Source organism: Sebastes umbrosus, chromosome 6, assembly GCF_015220745.1.
Source record: "Sebastes umbrosus isolate fSebUmb1 chromosome 6, fSebUmb1.pri, whole genome shotgun sequence".
Taxonomy (NCBI): Eukaryota; Metazoa; Chordata; class Actinopteri; order Perciformes; family Sebastidae; genus Sebastes; species Sebastes umbrosus.
This window is the reverse complement of record NC_051274.1, coordinates 29,407,050-29,424,554: the sequence shown is the minus strand read 5'-3', so window position 1 is coordinate 29,424,554 and position 17,505 is coordinate 29,407,050. Positions and strand designations below refer to the sequence as shown.

The 17,505-nt window shown below is 40.3% G+C and overlaps 1 protein-coding gene across 2 annotated transcripts in view; it reads right to left on the bottom strand.

Moving 5' to 3' along the window:
* The window catches only part of kcnd1 (potassium voltage-gated channel, Shal-related subfamily, member 1), an 80,505-nt gene extending 65,540 nt beyond the window's left edge, over window positions 1–14,965 (bottom strand). Inside the window, exons 1-3 of one of the 2 annotated variants that reach the window (XM_037772690.1) lie at window positions 14,647–14,965; window positions 8,505–8,558; window positions 6,801–6,929 (exon numbers count right to left, since the gene is read on the bottom strand). The gene's annotated coding sequence lies outside the window, so the exon portion shown is untranslated. The remainder of the gene's footprint in view (window positions 1–6,800; window positions 6,930–8,504; window positions 8,559–14,646) is intronic. The other variant, XM_037772691.1, reaches the window with a different exon arrangement.
* Window positions 14,966–17,505: the final 2,540 nt, after the last annotated feature.

The window sequence follows — 17,505 nt, the reverse complement described above, 5'->3', positions numbered from 1 at the left end:
ATAATTCAGAGTGGCCCAGTGCAGTCTGGGAGGAGGAAGGAGAGTGGGGAGGACGGAAAACAGGAATCCAGAGAAGGAAGACGAACACACACACATGAATGATGATATTTCCACGTCTGTAGTGTGCGTGTGTGCGTGTAGTGTGTGTGTGTGTAGTCTCTATATATAGGCAGCAGTGCTGAGTGGACTGACATTTCCCAGACAAACAGGGAACTCCCAGACGTCTTCAGAGTTCACCGAGAGGAGACCAGTCACAACACTGACCGGTCAAACTAACTAAGTACTCAGGTCTTTAACTGCAGTACAAGTACTAATACCACAGTGTACAAATACTCTGATACAAGTAAAAGTCCTGCATTCAAAATCTTACAGTACAAAAGTATCATCAGCATCAAAATAGACTTAAAGTACAAAAAGTAAAAGTACTCATTATGCAAAGTATATATATTACATTATAATTATAATATTTAATGACGTTATATACTGCTGATAGTTTAATCTATAATAATACATCATCATTTATTAGTTTATTAGATTTTGTTTTAATAATCTGAAGCTGTAAAGTAACTAAAGCTGTCGGGTAAATGTAGTGGAGTACAATATTTACCTACATTAGATGTAGTGGAAAGTAGAAAGTAGCAGAAAATGGAAGTACTCAAGTAAAGTACAAGTACCTCAAAACTCAAAGGTGCTCAATACGGAATTGGGAGTATTTTTATTTTTTGCTTTCACATGGCTCTCAACATGGCGACGGCTTTAAAACGCCTTAACACGTGTTAAAGCACCTGAAGTCATAGAAAATATAATCCACAACATTTTCCCAGAATATGAACAGTTCACACCTGTGAAGTTAAAATTGTCAAAAACTGGCTTTTATTTTCATTTCCAGGTAATTTCCCACGACTCCAAATCAAACCAAAGTCTCACAAAATCAAAAATAGTCACTCCCGCTGGGAGTCGATGACGAACAGCTGCAGGGACTCGGTCATCATCAGCCCTCCGTCCTCCTCACTGCTCTGACCTTCCCCTCTGCAGTCAAACATCACAGTCACTTCCTGTCGGCCGCTGCCATCAGGTTAACACTCATCCAAAAAACCTCTTCACACCATCGCTGTGCTTCCTGAATCAGTTCCTCCGAGCTGGTCGAGGTCCGTAAATATTCAGGACGTCACAACCATCCTCAGAAAGATTCTTACTGTGCTTCAGTCACTTGTTCCAGATTTGGTCACATTATTTAAGCAAGAAAGAAAACCGAACATACTACATGGCCAGAAGGACATATGTGACGGTGTGACGGAGCCTTCAGTGTGGCGGCCCCCATCCTCTGGAACGCTCTCCCAGCACAAATCTGTAATTCTGCATCTATGGACACCTTTAAATAACTCCTGAAAACCCGTCTGTGCACCGTGGCCTATGGACTTAGCTAACACGCCAGCCAAGATCATGCCAGCGCTAGTCAGTCACAACAGCATCCTATAGAGAGGTAAAGTCCCGCCCCTTCAGGTGGATCCCCATGGGACCTTATTTTGAAAAAAATATGTAGTCAACGGAGCGAGACAAATATTATTTTTGATCCCGTTTGAATTGCGTCATGAATCACACATGTGATGTTTGTCAATTTAAAAGATAATTTTGCAAGACAAAAAAGTCTCTCAGGACGTCATTAAACGAACACACAGTCAGTATGTCATCCCGCTGTTTGTTTGCTCTTAGCAGCGATATTTAAAGCCATCGGACAAATTGCCAAGTTATATTTTTATAGGGAGACAACCGCTATTTCCTTCCTGACAGCGTCCCTGTCATCACGCCACCACCCACATCTCAATTTTCCTCTAAAGCAGAAGAGTCACTCGCCGTCATCGGTCATAAGTTTAAAACTCATCTCATCAGCAAACACTTCACGACGGCGCTCCCGTCATCCCTGTTGAATCACAATCTCCATCTCCAATAACGTCCTGCCTGTCTAATAGTCTGGTCTGAAGCCTCCAGAGAGAAAAACTAATAAACTCACTGACTGTGTGGATGTATGTAATAATATATAATGTAATGATGATGTATGAAGTGAAGCCGGACAGTAAAGGAGCAGCAGTGAGTATGAAAAGATCACATTTTTAATAACATTGTTTTCTCCGTAACGCTCCGTCCTCTGTGCCGCCAACAAGACAGAAATCATTGGGCGTGAACCAATCAGAGGGCAGGATTTCAGTGAGTAATTAATCTGATATGGCCTTGTGTTTGCCTCTGCAGTGGATCTGACAACTGGTGCTAACGTGGCGTGTAGCCAGCAGCTAAGTGTTTGTTTCATGTCTAATTTATATGAGTTCCTTCTCAATGAATGATTCATGCAGAGGTGTAAACAGTTCAGCAGAGGTTAGCCTGGATTAGCTTAGCGGTGCCCTGCCACACCTGAGTGCCAGGTGGTTCTGTGGGATTCAATGTCGAGCTGCTGCTGCTTCACATACAGAGCAGTTCTCACACCCAACTCGTTAAATGCTGTTGGGTAAATAATGCCCATTTAATATGTATTGCGATTTTAAAGTATTGATGAGTTGCAATTTTTGTTAACTTTTTTAACACTAGACCACGGGGAAAAAGTTGAATCATACACTTCTAGGGACTTTTACTTTGGAAAATATCTATATTAATCCAGTAAAATTGTTTGATTTTCAGCATGAATGTAGTCAGAGATGTCCTGAAGTCAAATATATCAGGATCATTGTCAGGAATTATTTGATACTTTTTTTACACCGACCCAAAAAACAAAGAATAAAGACATTTCCCTCACAAATAAGTGGTATTTTCTTTTTAATTTATAAGGGACATGTAATGTTTTAAACTTCTGGTGAATATAATCCGATCAATCTTATTTCCATATATGTATTTTGTATATACAGTTCCCTTTGTTAACACCTTATTTTGAAAACCGGACGTAGTCACACGTGTTTACTTCCTCTAACTTCTCCAAGGCCGGCTCTAGCTCTCCCGTCAGCTCCGTTCTCTTTATACATCCATGGTCAGCTCCATCGGGGCCGTTTGAATGCATTTAACATAAATGTCAGTATATGGGTGCTCTACAGTTGTAGCGTCGGCCCATTTGACCACGGAGATGAGAGTGACGGCTGGCTTGACCGCACGTTACCGCAATACGATAACGTTTCCTGTCCATGACAGAGTTAGCATGCAGCTTTAGCCGTGATGTCTAGCTCTGCTTTTCCTGCAATGTGTGAAACCCAAAGTGTTTCCATACTTTACTGGATGTGTAGTGTTTACCACTTTAGATTTAACATGTGAGGGTGCAGGTCGGATCCACGCAGACCCTCCGCCGTTTTCTTCGTTTCGGCTTGCGGCGGTTTGTTTTGGTTGAAGGATACAGAACGTATATGACGTCACGTTACTCAGACTACAACAATAAAAGCGGTAACTTCCTTCTACCTCCACATAGACTCAAATGAAGCAAATATATTGATTCTGGCATTAAAAAAATCAATTTCAAAGTCGTAAAAAAAAATAAAAAACAATCGCAATACATAGATGAATCAATTTTTTTACACACCCCTATCACATACCGCCACTTGGTCAGTGCCCCACAGCGTTTTCATGTCCGTCAAAAACACTTTCAGAAACAATACAAGAGCAAATGAAGACAGAATGAGGAGGTAAAGTGACCGTGGTGGTTAAAAGCAGGTCTCGTATTACAGATTTGAAAGGATTCTGATTCAAGAAGTGGATTTCATACTGGATTCCAACACAATCTCAAAGCCCTGAAACATGATTAATATTTTATCTTATCGTGTGTGCACAAGTTATGATATAGTATCTCATCTTGTGAGTACAAGATAAAGAATATATATACATTTTTGGGACTTTGTTGGCTCTGCAGAATGATTCAGATCCCTAAGAGTGATATGAGCTGAGAGACCAGTGGCTTTGTAGAAGAAGAGTCCTGCTGCCGGAGAATTGGAGGACAGACAACTTCAGTGTGTACCCTGATAACATCGAGACTTGATATCCATCTACTGTTAACTCTCTCTCTCTCTCTGTGTGTGTCTATGTCTCTCTCTCAGAGACAGAGGATGTTGGCCGAGGGCGGCGCAGTGACCCACAGTTTATAATTTAACACTCATGAATGATAGATGAGACACTCACACAGAATGAGCCAAATTCAGACATAAAGTTCTGCATTTAAAAGCTGAAAGAGGGAGTGGAGAGAGGGGGCGGGGGTAAAAAGATATGGATTGAGAGAAAGAGAGAGGGAGAGTATAAATCGAAGGAGAAAAAGACAGTAAGTGGAAAGAGAGGAGGAGGAAGAGGAGTTTTACTATGTGTAGATTTATGTATTTAAAAGCAGGAAGAAGTGAAGGAGAGGGGGAGGACGGGAGAAAAAGGGGAGGAAGGAAGTAGCAGTAATAGCGGTGGTGATAGTACAGTAGTAGTAGTAGCAGCAGTAGTTCAATTAGTAGTAATAATATTAGTAGAAGTACCAGTAATAGTAGTAGCAGCAATAATAGTTGCAGCAATAGTAGCGGAAGTAAGGGTAGTACTGTAGTACTAGTAGTGGTCAAAATAGTTGTCGGGGTATATAGCAGTTGTGGTAATAGTATTAGATGAAGCAGTAGTAGTTGAGGTGGTAATACTATATTTAGTAGTAGAAGTAGTGGTAGTGATAGTAGAATAGTAATAGCATCAGCAATTGTAGTAGAATTAGTCCTGGTAGTAATGGTACAACAGTAGTAGTGACGTAGTAGTAGTACTGAAGTTGGGTAGTAGATGCAGACTAGGAAGGAGATTCTCTCCTAGTCCAGACCCTCCATGTTGTAAGTAGTAGTACTATAGTAATAGTACAGTAGTAGTAGTAGTACTGCAGTAATAGTACAGTAGTACAGTAGTAGTAGTAGTAGTAGTAGTAGTAACACTGTAGTAGTAGTAGTAGTAGTAGTGATGTAGTAGTAACACTGAGAAGAGGAGTTGAGAGGAGTAACGGTAATAAAGGATGTAGGAAAGAGGATTCAAGAGAGAGATGAAGACAAGGAAGTAGAAAGAGGGAGAGAGGAGGAAGAGGAGGAAGAAGAGAGGGATGAAAGGTTTGGATCGATAGAGAGAGGGAGATAAAAAGGAGGTTAAATATTAAAAAAGAGATATAGGATGGCAGGACGTGTATTAGGAGGAGGAGGAGGAGGAGAAGGATGAAGACCGACGCTGCATTTGAAAGCAGAAGCTGCTAAAATTCAGCTGTTGGACCCTGATATCTATATCTTTTCATAACATATAAACCTACATCTGTGCCAAATTTGTTGCTTTTATCGCAAAAATGCACCATTGTTATGTTTAACTGCCCCGCTAGTAGAGTCAAGAGCGTACTTGCCAACCCTCACAATTTTCCCGGGAGACTCCCGTTTTTCATCGCCCTCTCCCGGTTTCCTCCCGGGGTCACAATTCTCTTTGTGTGTCACACATGACCAGGAAAAGCAGTGACATCATGTATACGAACTACAATGCATTACTTTTTGTAGGTTTAGCTACGAACGGTGCATGAGAACAGCCTCCAAAACTACATGCTTAACGCTAACCTTTCTGACCTTGACCCTGAAGTCTGAACCCTCAGACAGCCCTTTAAAGACACAAGGACCAGACAACATGTCCTCACTGTGGAGGTCGAAACCTCTAATCGTTCCTCACAAAAACAGAAGTACAAAAGTGCTCACACACACACACACACACACACACACACACACACACACAGCACAGCACAATATATGAGCATGCAGTCAAACAGATGCACATCCTCACACACACATTGGCACGCAACTGTGTGCAGAAACACACACACGCACACACACACACAGGAGAAGGTCAGCGGGTGGTCGTGTTACATTTGAGAGAGCGAGTAGGCACTTCCTTCTCACGCAATCCTCCCTCCCTCTCTCACACACACACTCATTCATATTCACTCATCTTTCACTCATTCATGCACTGAATGTCTTCACTGTGCAGGGAGTTGCAGCTCCGTCCTTTAGCCAGGTACCCAAAATGCATCACTAGAATGAGCAAGGCATCAGTTGTGATGATATGTTTGGTGCAGAAGAGATGAAAATGTGTTCACACTCTTTGAGCTCATCATGATGTTAATAATAAAGAGTGGGTCCGTTCATTTCAAGTTTTTCTATCATTCTGTATCTTCCCAGTGGTGTTCCTGATGTATTTAAATCCCCAACATTCACATTTTGGACAAAGTTTTAGCATCAAAAATGATTTTCCCTTCAAGTCCTTCTAAAAACTTTATCCCACATGACCTGACGTAGGTTTCTGCGTGATGACGCTGCTACATGTACAGTATATATACATCCTTACAGTCAGTGTATTAACGTTACACACAGTAACTTAGATGGCGGTTGGCATGACAAATATGCTGCTTTATGCAAATGTATGTATTATTGGAAATCAATTAACAACACATTATCATAAAGTGGGCATGTCTGTAAAGGGGAGACTCGTGGGTACCCATAGAACCCATTTTCATTCACATATCTTGAGGTCAGAGGTCAATGCACCCCTTTGAAAACGGCCATGACAGCCCTACTATTTATTTATTGTTTTTAAGCAGTTTGTTCGTGGGTATGTCTTTACTTTTGATGTTTTTTTGAGGTTTGTATTTGCTGGTTGATTTTTATTTTAAGTTTTTTGGTTTTGAGCATCTTTGTTAGTTATTTTCATGTTTTATGGATGTTTCTTCACATGAAACCACAGACAACTGTCATTAGTTTCCTCCTTCGTGCCTGTGTGTTAGTTTGTTTGTCTGGTACCTTTTGTCTTTGCTCCATGTGTCCTTGTGTCCTTGCATCCTTGTGTCCTTGTGTCCGTCTCCTCTGCTAGGGTTCTGTCTCATGTCTCCACGTTGCTGCTCGGAGCTTTTCATCACTTCATCTTCAGCTCTGATCAACACAAACAGTCAGAGAGAGACAGAAGATCAGCTGGAGGAAGAATCTTCACAAAATCCACCTTCTTTCAGTCCATGTTGGATCCTGTGTTACCATGTTTGTTGTTGTGTGCTTCACTGCCTCATTATTGTTTTATTTTTTTATTTGTTTTTTGAATGATTTCTTTCTCTTCTGATGATGTCTCAGTGACAATAAATATTTTCAGATCATATTTTCAATCAGCGATGGAAGAAGGATGAATATTTACCGCACTAGAAACGTGAGGAGGTGCAAAGGACAAATGAAAGGACAACCAGAGAAAGGATGGAGGAGGAGAAAGGAGAGAAGGAACAGAGAGAGGGAAGAGAGAAATGAGAGGAGGGGTCAAAAGGAGGGAAGAGGAGAGGAGAGGAGAGGAGAGGAGAAGAGAGGAGGGGTGAGGATTGATGAGAGGAGAAAAGAAATGAGACAGGAGGGGATGACAGGATGAGAGGAGGGTAAAGAGCAGGAGGTGAAGTGAAAGAAGAGATTAGAGGAGAGGAGAGGAGGTGAAACAGTAGCAGACAGGAGGGGCAGCATGGAGGAGGAGGAGGAGGAGGAGGAGGAGGAGTGATGTGCGCCTGAAATCTGAGTTTTATCTCTTTGCTTCTACACTCTTTGTTCTGGTGTCGGACTCTGGAGGACCATTTCTGTGTCAAATTCTTGATTTCTTAATTAAGTAGCTGTGTAATAAGCGTGATAATGTACAGCTAGCGGGTCATTCTTGTGAAATAAGCCCTGACAGCGCGCATCGGGGTCGCATCGCTCTGTTGGCTCGCTGTACATCATCCCTTACATACAGTATAAGGTGCTTTCAGACGGCGGGGAAACAAATGTCTGAAATCATCCTTTAAGCCGTCTACACATGATCAGCGGTAAAAACTCTCTGTGCTGGCTGTGTCGTTGTTTTCCTATGGGGAGAGCGGTGCAGCCGGACTAAGCTGAAGCACTACCCTCTGTGTGGGGCACCGCTCGAAAATGCCACCGAGCCATGCACTCAAGGTTCAAATTATTTCAACTTTGACCTCGGTTGCCACTGACCTTTCGAAGTGCAACGCACAAGATGACACAAACATATGTGAGGTTACACATGGTGTAATATAAATCTATTTTAAGTGTCTACTACTAACAGAAACACGTTGAAAGGGATGTTGATAATCCTCATATATCGTGCTTTGGTGGTTACACAAAGTAAAAAGGACTACGTTGCTGTCTTGCTGCCGCCTTGACAGAGCTCTCTGGGATGCTTTCGCAGTGCTTAAGTGGTACTGCAGTGATAAGCCATTTCCAATTTGCAGAGTTTACAGAGCACCACATTGTTGGGTTTCTGTCTAAAATACTTCCACACATTAAAGGATTGTGGGAGAGTTTTTTTAGCTTGTTCCTCGGGGAAATGCATGCTTTGACTGGGTGCAGCCATTCTTGTGACGAAACTGCAACATTATCCGTGAAGAGCACAGAGGCCCCCTGTTCCTCTGTGGTGGTCAGCCTGTCCCAAGATCAAAAATAAAAAACTAAAGAAACATCCAAAAAAGTGAACTGAGGACTCACCGTCAGAGTCTCTGAGCTACGAGGAGGTCGGCTCCGGAAGGATTCCTCTGGTGCCTGAAAGAACGAAGGAAACCACATGTCAAACTGTACTTTTTGATATTGTGAAAGGTCAAATGAATAGAAAGATGGACCATAAATCGCTGGAAAGGGCAACTTGTGACGATTAATTTAATATATGATATGTAGGGTCATGTGACTACAGTCCCAGGGTACTGACGCCAAAAGACAAGGAATCAACATTTCCTTCTGGTTTAACACATTAGTGGTGAATGTAAGGTGTCAATGACGGTCCTCACAAGTACAGAAATACAGACGAGTGTGAGGACGGGACGATGATGTAACAGGGCTCTCTAATCGCCCCGGGAAACCAGGGGGTTGCCGCGGCGATCCCCACGTCTGACGGAGCGGGAGAGAGAAGTGGAGAGAGTGGAGGTGGAAGTCGGGTTACAGAGTTTAAAAGATTCACGAGTTTTCTCCTGCAGCAGTTCGCTAAATATAGACGACAGTGAGTGTGTGTGTGTGTGTAGATCTGTGTGTGTGTGTGTGTGTGTGTGTGTAGATGTGTGTGTGTGTGTGTCCATGTGCGATGACAGAATCCCTCAGTTTGTTTTCGTAACAGAAACCAACAACATGTCTGACAACACGACTCATGAAAGAAAACATGCTTTACGTTCTGTTCTTCATCACCATAAAGGACAGTGAACGCATCACCAGGGAGGACGGTAAACACATTGCGAGAGAGGACAGTGAACACATCACCAAAGAGGACAGAGAAGGAATCACCAAAGAAGACATTAAAGGTAACACGAGAGAGGACAGTGAATGCATCACCAGAGAGGACAGTAAACGCATTGCAAGAGAGGACAGTGAACACATCACCAGAGAGGACGGTGAACGCATCACCAGAGAGGACAGTAAACGCATTGCGAGAGAGGACAGTGAACGCATCACCAGAGAGGATGGTGAACGCATCACCAGAGAGGACATTGAACGCATCACCAGAGAGGACAGTGAATGCACCACCAGAGAGGACAGTAAAAGCACCACCAGAGAGGACAGTAAACGCATCATTAAAAAGACAGCAAACACATCTTTCAGAGAGAGCAATAAGCACATCACCAAAGAAAACAGTGAACACATCGTCAGAAGAGACAGCAAACACATCATGAGAGAGGACAATTGACGCATCGTAGAAGAAGACAGTCAATGCATCACCAGGAAAGACATGAGCGCGTTATCAGACAATAATCAGCAAAGACTGTAAACACATCACGAGAGAGGACAGTAAAGGCATCACGAGAGAGGACAGTAAACACAACACTAAAGAGGACAGTAAAGACATCGTGAGACAATCAATGCATGTCAGACGCGTCACTGGAGAGGACAGTGAATGCACCACTGTGTCATCCTCTCGTGTTGTTTTATTGTTTATTTGTTTGAAGCCAAACAGTTGAGCTCAGGTAAACTTTACACCACTGCCTTGAACACACACACACACACACACACACACACACACACACCCAGTCAGAGTGCAGTGTGGCCCCCAGAGGCCTCGGCGTATTGATTGGACTCTCAGTGTGTAATGAGAGCCGCTGCGTTTGTTTTTAGCTTCAGAGTGGGAGGACAGAGATGTGGCACTGCGGCAAGACACACACACACACATTAATAAACACACAGCCAACAACACACACACACACATACATGTATAGGTCCAATCAGAGATGTCCATGTCTTTATATAGACACACAGTCAGCAGTGTAGGAGGCTGTAATTGAGAAGAAACAGCCTGAGGTCTGATTACAGCTCCCCTCACTTCTTCTCTTTCTTCTTGTAATTTGTCTTTTGTTCATTTCTTTTCTGTCTTGATTCTATTTGTTCTTTTATTTATTTTTTCTCTGTTTCTGTTTTGTTATTCAGTCAGCTTCAGGGGCTGTGTCTGAAATCACTCACTACTCACTTTATAATGGACTATATAGTGAGTTCGCCAATTTGTAGTGCTGTTCGAATGTATAGTGAGAATTATTATACCCTATTATCAGTGACTCTCAAAGTGGGGTCCGGTAGGGCTGGGACGATCCATCTATCTCCCGATTCTATACTATCACGATACTTAGGTGGCAATTCGATATGTATTGCAATTTTTAAATATTGCGATTTCTAAGTATTGCTATTTATTGTGATTTTTGTTAACTTTTTTAACACTAGACAGTGAGAAAAAGTTGAATCATACACTTCTAGGGACTTTTACTTTGGAAAATATCTAAATTAATACAGTAAAAATGTTTGATTTTCAGCAAGTATGTAGTCAGAGATGTCCTAAAGTCAAATATATCAGTTGTTGTCAGGATTTATCTATTCAAGTTTTTACAGAAACTCAAAAAATCAAAGAATAAAGTAGCTGAACTGAGAAAATATGACGACAGTTATATCGAGCGACAGCGACGGGAGACCAAAAATGTGTCATGTATCTTCAGGTGCTGGCAAACGAAGCCATGAAGCCGGCCAAGCTAATGCGACATCCCTGAATATCAGGGCAGAACAACGTGGTGTTAAGATGATTCAAATTGAAATGTGTTTCTGTTTATCACAATCAAACAGGTCTGAAGTATTTAAATTGAAAAGTTTTAGAATACAGATAGTTCCGATGGCATCTAAGAGTACAAATGGGCCCCGGGGTCCCTGGTTAAAACTAATCATTAGTTGCAGCCGCAGTGTGTTTAGTGCTCAGGTGAGTGTGTGTGTTGTTGTCTCTTTTGTTGTGTGTGTGTTCAGACATCAGAGCCAGACTGACCAGACTACCAGGTCTCATGACCCCCCCACTCTCTGCTATGTGATCTGATTGGTTTTAATGAGGTTCATTAGTGCAACAGGATCCTGTTCCCTCCTGCTGGCTCACTCTCAGGACACTTTAACTTTATACAAAAAATCAGTTTTATTGTAATATTAAAATATATACTGTATATGCATATGTTAAAGTCTGAATATGGGAAAGATAAGCTGATGTTTCTTCTTCTTTGTTGTTGTTTGTCATTATTGAATAAAAATCTGAGCTGAATGGGATCAAATAACAATCATGGTTCAGTTTTCATCAGGTCATCAGGTTCAGTGGGTACAGTCTGAAATGTTCCACTACTGGAGACAGAAAGTGATACGAATTTTTTAAACAATTTTAAAGCCTGCTATCTCTTTTTCCTTCTGTGCCATAGAGCTCCGTTGTTGTCCTTTTGACATTTTTCACTAATATTTTTCACATATTTTAATAATTTTCAGATATTTGTACTAATAAAAGTAAAATACGTGAAAAAGTAGTGAAAAAAAAATAAAAAAATATTAGTAACATATTTGAAAAATATTGGTGAAAAAATCCGAAAAATATGTGAAAAATATCAGAAAAACATGTGGAATATGTAGAAAAACTATGTGAAATATATCAGAAAGACTTGTGATGAATATCAGAAAAACCTGAAAAATGTCGGAAAAATATGTTAAAAATGTAAGAAAATGTGAAAAATATCAGAAAAGGATTTATATGTGAAAAAATGTGAGAAAATATCCAAAAAGCTAAGAGACAGACAGAAAATCAGACAGCATTGACAAACATGTTGGTGTGAACATGAGATTTCCTTTGAGATAAAGTTCTTTTTTATCTGTGAACTTGTAACAAGCATTCTTCCGTTTTTTTAATATTCACTGATAGATTGAAAGAAAGTGATAATTAATCACAGCCCTACAGGAGTCTTCCTCCACCTATTTATCTCTCCTGCATCAGTACAGCAGACAGCCAGATCTTGAACACTACACGCTGATGTCTAATGAGTGTTTAGTCAAACAAAACGCCCGGAGCCTCACAGCTGGCAGACAGGACTCGTCCTCAACACGTCTGACAGCCGAGCACAAACTGAATGTGGGGATGAAGCCAGAGCTCAGACAGATTGTCGTCTCAGCGCGGCACTGACTGATCCACAGGTAGATAAGGACGACAGGTAGACTGATAGACACACGCTCAACGACATAATGAAGCCAACGTTGGCCCTGAACGCCTCGCAGACAGATCCACAGCTGAGCTGACACACAGGACGCAGACAGGACATTTAATGATGACTGAATACAAGATAACTACTGAGATAGTGAAGATCGTCTACTGCAGTAAAAGTACTATTACCACACTGTGAAAATTTTCCACAAGTAAAAATCCCAAATGTATGTGAAAAATATCCAAAACTTATGTGAAAAATGTCTGAAAAATATCAGAAAAACGTGAAAAATGTTTCGAAAAAATGTCTGAAAAATATCCAAAAAATATGTGAAAAATGTCTGAAAAATATGTGAAAATGTTACAAGTAAAAGTCCTGCATTCAATCTGTCTGAAGTAAAAGTATGTAAACATCTAAATGTAGTTAAAGTAGTCTCCAGTAAAAGTATAGATGTGTAAATAAAATGTTCCCTGAGTGCAACAATAATAATCGAGATTCTCATTTTGATCAGAATCTTGCAGCTCTACGACATTTATTTCTTTAACAAAGAGTCTGCTGCTTTAGTTTATTAGACAGTGTAGAAAACAAGCGAGCACAGTGATTTGAAAATGAATATAACTAAATATAAATCTAACTGGCTATCAGATTAATCAGCAGCCAGACTGAGGAGGTGTTTTATTTCTGTACAGTACAGTAGGTCCCACAGACAGACAGACAGACAGGATGAGGTTACAGCAGGAAAGAACAAACTGACAGTCTGTACAGGTAGATGGACAGGTGAAGAGACAGGTAAGACTCATGTGATCATGTTGCTGTGGTGTGTGACGGTACAGTCTGATACAAAAGAGAGGATCAGCAGGGCAGACAGGCAGAACCACAGACGGCATCAGGTTTCTACTGGACCAACGTTTCCACTGAGACACAGACAGGCTGAGACACAGACAGACAGACAGTCTGAGACACAGACAGACAGACAGACAGACAGAGCAACAACAGTTTATCACAACACAAAGAAAAACAACAAATCTCAGTGGAGAATCTGCCAATGAAGATTATTTAGAATTAATTAAAACTATTAATTGACAAATCAATTACTCCACTAATCATTATAAAAATGTCAAACAATATTCAATTTGACAGCAGCAAATCTTCACAGTGAAGAAGAACCACAGAATCTTTGTCAATTTAAAACACGGAAGCTAGAAAACCTTTTTGGCTACGAAACGCCGCCGCTGCCCTCTTGAACTGAAAATGCTTATTATATTTATAATATCGTATTGTTCAAAACAAACCATTTCGGTAGAGACATTAAAATTAGGACGATAGAATAGAAATAATTTTGTTTTACTTTTGTACAGCACTTTGTAGACGGACGTTTTACTGGCTTCCAGTAGTCGCTTTCAGTCCAAAATGGCGGAAGCGTAGCTCTGTTGCCAGGCGCTGATGTTGCATCGGTATCCATGGCAACAACGAACAGATGCCAGTATTCTATACACATAACCACTAGTATGCTCACAGTGTATAACAATATTAAAGTATGCGGGTGATAAATATTCAAAAAAATGCATCAAACAGGTCCGCATCAATTCAATTTAATTTAATTTGCGTTATTGGCATGACTGTCAGGTGAACAATATTGCCAAAGCGTCAATTCAATAATAAATTAAAATTAAAAAAAGAACAAAATAAAAACAAAAACATATATATCTATATATACATATATATAGATATATATATACATATACACAATTCATTAAGCAAATTACAATAAATAGATATTCAAAAAGAACATGCATGTAAATGGAAGAAAACAATAAAGAAGTAATTCATGTTTGTTCTTTCAATAAAACAAACAAACAAATAAAAAGATATTAATAACAATATATTGCAATATCAAAGGATAAATGTAAAAAAAAAAAAAAAAAAAACCATGAAGTATCCTCATGCATGATAACCTGGTGTTATATTCTTTAGAGTTATGACATCATCATGTAGATATTCTCCAAATAATCTGATTTCAGCTCCTCAAACAGCCAATACCAGATCAATATCTCCTGTTCACCACTTTATCACGTGTGTCAAACACACAACACACATGAAAAGTGTAAGGAAGTTTCATCAGCAACTTAAACAACAACTAGAAAGTAAATAAAGCAAATAAATGTTACCTTTTAGCTCCTTTTAGACCTCAGAGCACCTGAGCACCTGCTGCTGCTTCAGAGCCATGGCGGGAACGTTAGCTTCGTGTTAGCATCGCTAGCTAGCGGTCTCCGGGTTCGGTGGTAACGGACTTTAAGGCTCGCTGTCATCCACAACTAACTCCTCTGGTTGTGGGGTACTCTCTCCTTCAGTAGTCTCCTCTCTTTCTGTTCAGATAACTCTGATAATGCCGGTAGTTCTGACATGCTGCAGTATTTCATTATCCTCCTCATTGTTTTGGTTTTGGTTTGAACTTGGTGTCAGTAGAGCGGGCTGCTATTGGCTGGTGAGAGCTGGGGGGCGGGACAAGGCTGTGATTGACACATTCCTCAGCCATTCATTGTGCTTACAGGACGCGCGACCTTAGTTAGTTAGTTAGTTGGTTAGTTGGTTGGTTGGTTGGTTAGTTAATTAGTTAGTTTGTCAGTTGTTAGTTAGTTAGTTAGTTAGTTAGTTAGTTAGTTAGTCAGTCAGTCTGTTAGTCAGTTAGTCAGTTAATCAGTTAGTTAGTTGGTTAATTAATTAGTCAGTCAGTTAGTTAGCTAGTTAGTTGGATAGTTTGTTAGTTAATTAGTCAGTTAGTTAGTTAGTTAGTTAGTTAGTTGGTTGGTTGGTTGGTCAGTTAGTTAGTTAATTAGTTAGTCAGTTAGTTAGTTAGTTGGTTGGTTGGTTAGTCGGTTAGTTAGTTAATTAGTTAGTTAGTTAGTTGGTTGGTTGGTTGGTTAGTTAGTTAATTAGTTAGTTAGTTGGTTGGTTGGTTGGTCGGTTAGTTAGTTAATTAGTTAGTTAGTTGGTTGGTTGGTTGGTCGGTTAGTTAGTTAGTTAGTCAGTTAGTTAGTTAGTTAGTTAGTTGGTTGGTTGGTTGGTCGGTTAGTTAGTTAATTAGTTAGTCAGTTAGTTAGTTAGTTAGTTAGTTAGTTAGTTGGTTGGTTGGTTGGTCGGTTAGTTAGTTAATTAGTTAGTTAGTTAGTTGGTTGGTTGGTTGGTCAGTTAGTTAGTTAATTAGTTAGTCAGTTAGTTAGTTAGTTAGTTGGTTGGTTGGTTGGTCGGTTAGTTAGTTAATTAGTTAGTTAGTTAGTTAGTTGGTTGGTTGGTCGGTTAGTTAGTTAATTAGTTAGTTAGTTAGTTGGCCCACATTTCTTTAAGTAAAATTTTGAGGTACAGTACTTCTACTTTACTTGAGTATTTCCATTCTCTGCTACTTTCTACTTCTCCTCCACGACATCTCAGAGGTAAATATCGTACTATTTTACTCCACTACATTTATCTGACAGCTTTAGTTACTTTACAGATTCAGATTATTAAAACAAAATCTAATCAACTAATAATCTTAGTTTACTTCAAGTTTATTTTACAAAGTTCAAGTATATTTCCCTGAAGTATACTTTATGTAGTAAGTATACTAATATCAAAGTACTAGTAGCATACTTGTAAGTGTACTACTTCAATACTTCTTGGGACTAAATTTGCCTACTTTTTAGTTTATAAAAGTATACTTTTAAGTGTATTTTAAGTGTAAAAACACTAAACTTTGAGTACACAACTAGTTTACATCTAAGTTGTATTTTGTACTGCAACTATACTATGAACTACTATAAGTGAGGTATACTGTTAGTTTCATAGTTATATACTTGTAGCACGTTGAAATCTCCACTACAAGAGGAGGACATAATAGTCCATATCTGTTGTGTCTCCAGCGTCCCCACAGGTCACAGTCCGGGGATGCACAATGAGCACAATTTTAAAGATAAATCGTATAAACTGTTGGTATGAATCTTAGCTGCAGCTGAGTCGCATTGCTTTCTGATATAATCAATAAAGGGACCCCATATCTGAACTAGTTTACAGTCTAATGAGGAGGACTCATCCATAACCACTAAATAATCCTCGTTATTTGGCAGTTTTAAGAACAACAGCACAGTCTGGCTCCATTTGTTTCCCGTTAATTAGACTAAATAAATGATATCATTGCTATTTAAACTGCAGGGCCGGACCAGACCAGATGAGTGTGGGTCTCCCAGACTCCTGTGATGCTGAACGAGACCTCGAACCATCTGATCAGACGTCAGCTGAAGATCACAATCAGGAGGACACGAGTTCATTCAACCCCGTCATGCGAGCACAGATATACATACTGTGTGCGTGTGTGTAACAGTAGCTGGTGGACAGGAAGGACGGCGTTGTGTGTCCCGTGCAGCTGCAGTCTGATGCTGAAGACGACAGTTTAATTATAGAGCCAGATGATATCTCTCTCTGTGTGTGTGTGTGTGTGTGTGTGTGTTCAGAGACGTGATGGTCTGATGTTGAATCTCTAGATAACGTTTAAACATCTCCACCAGCTTTCTGTGAACACGCCAGTTCAGATCCACACGACTAGAAATAAGTCAATAAGTAATAAGTAAATAAGAAATAAATGACAATAAATGTATAATAAAAGTTTGGACAGGTGCTATTGTAAACATTAATATCAGTACCACATTACTACATAAAAGATCATCACTAAAACTGTAATAATTGAGCTTTTTATAACAGAGGTTTGGCGGGTAAAGTGCTTTCTGGGCTTCAGACGATGTTTTGGTTGCAGTTGCTTTTAGACAGTGAGAGACGGGTTAAAGACGGACAGACAGACAGACAGACGGACAGACAGACGGACTGCAGGAGCAGCCAGTCTACCTCTGAGCTTTCATTTTAATTAAAACCACATTTGTAAGAAGTCATCATCAACTGCCTCCCATTCAATTAACCCTCGGCCCGGGCCAATCAGACGCTATCTCGTTATGGCGGGACCCCGTCAGCGGCGAGCGGTCACCTCTCTAATCAGTCTCTCT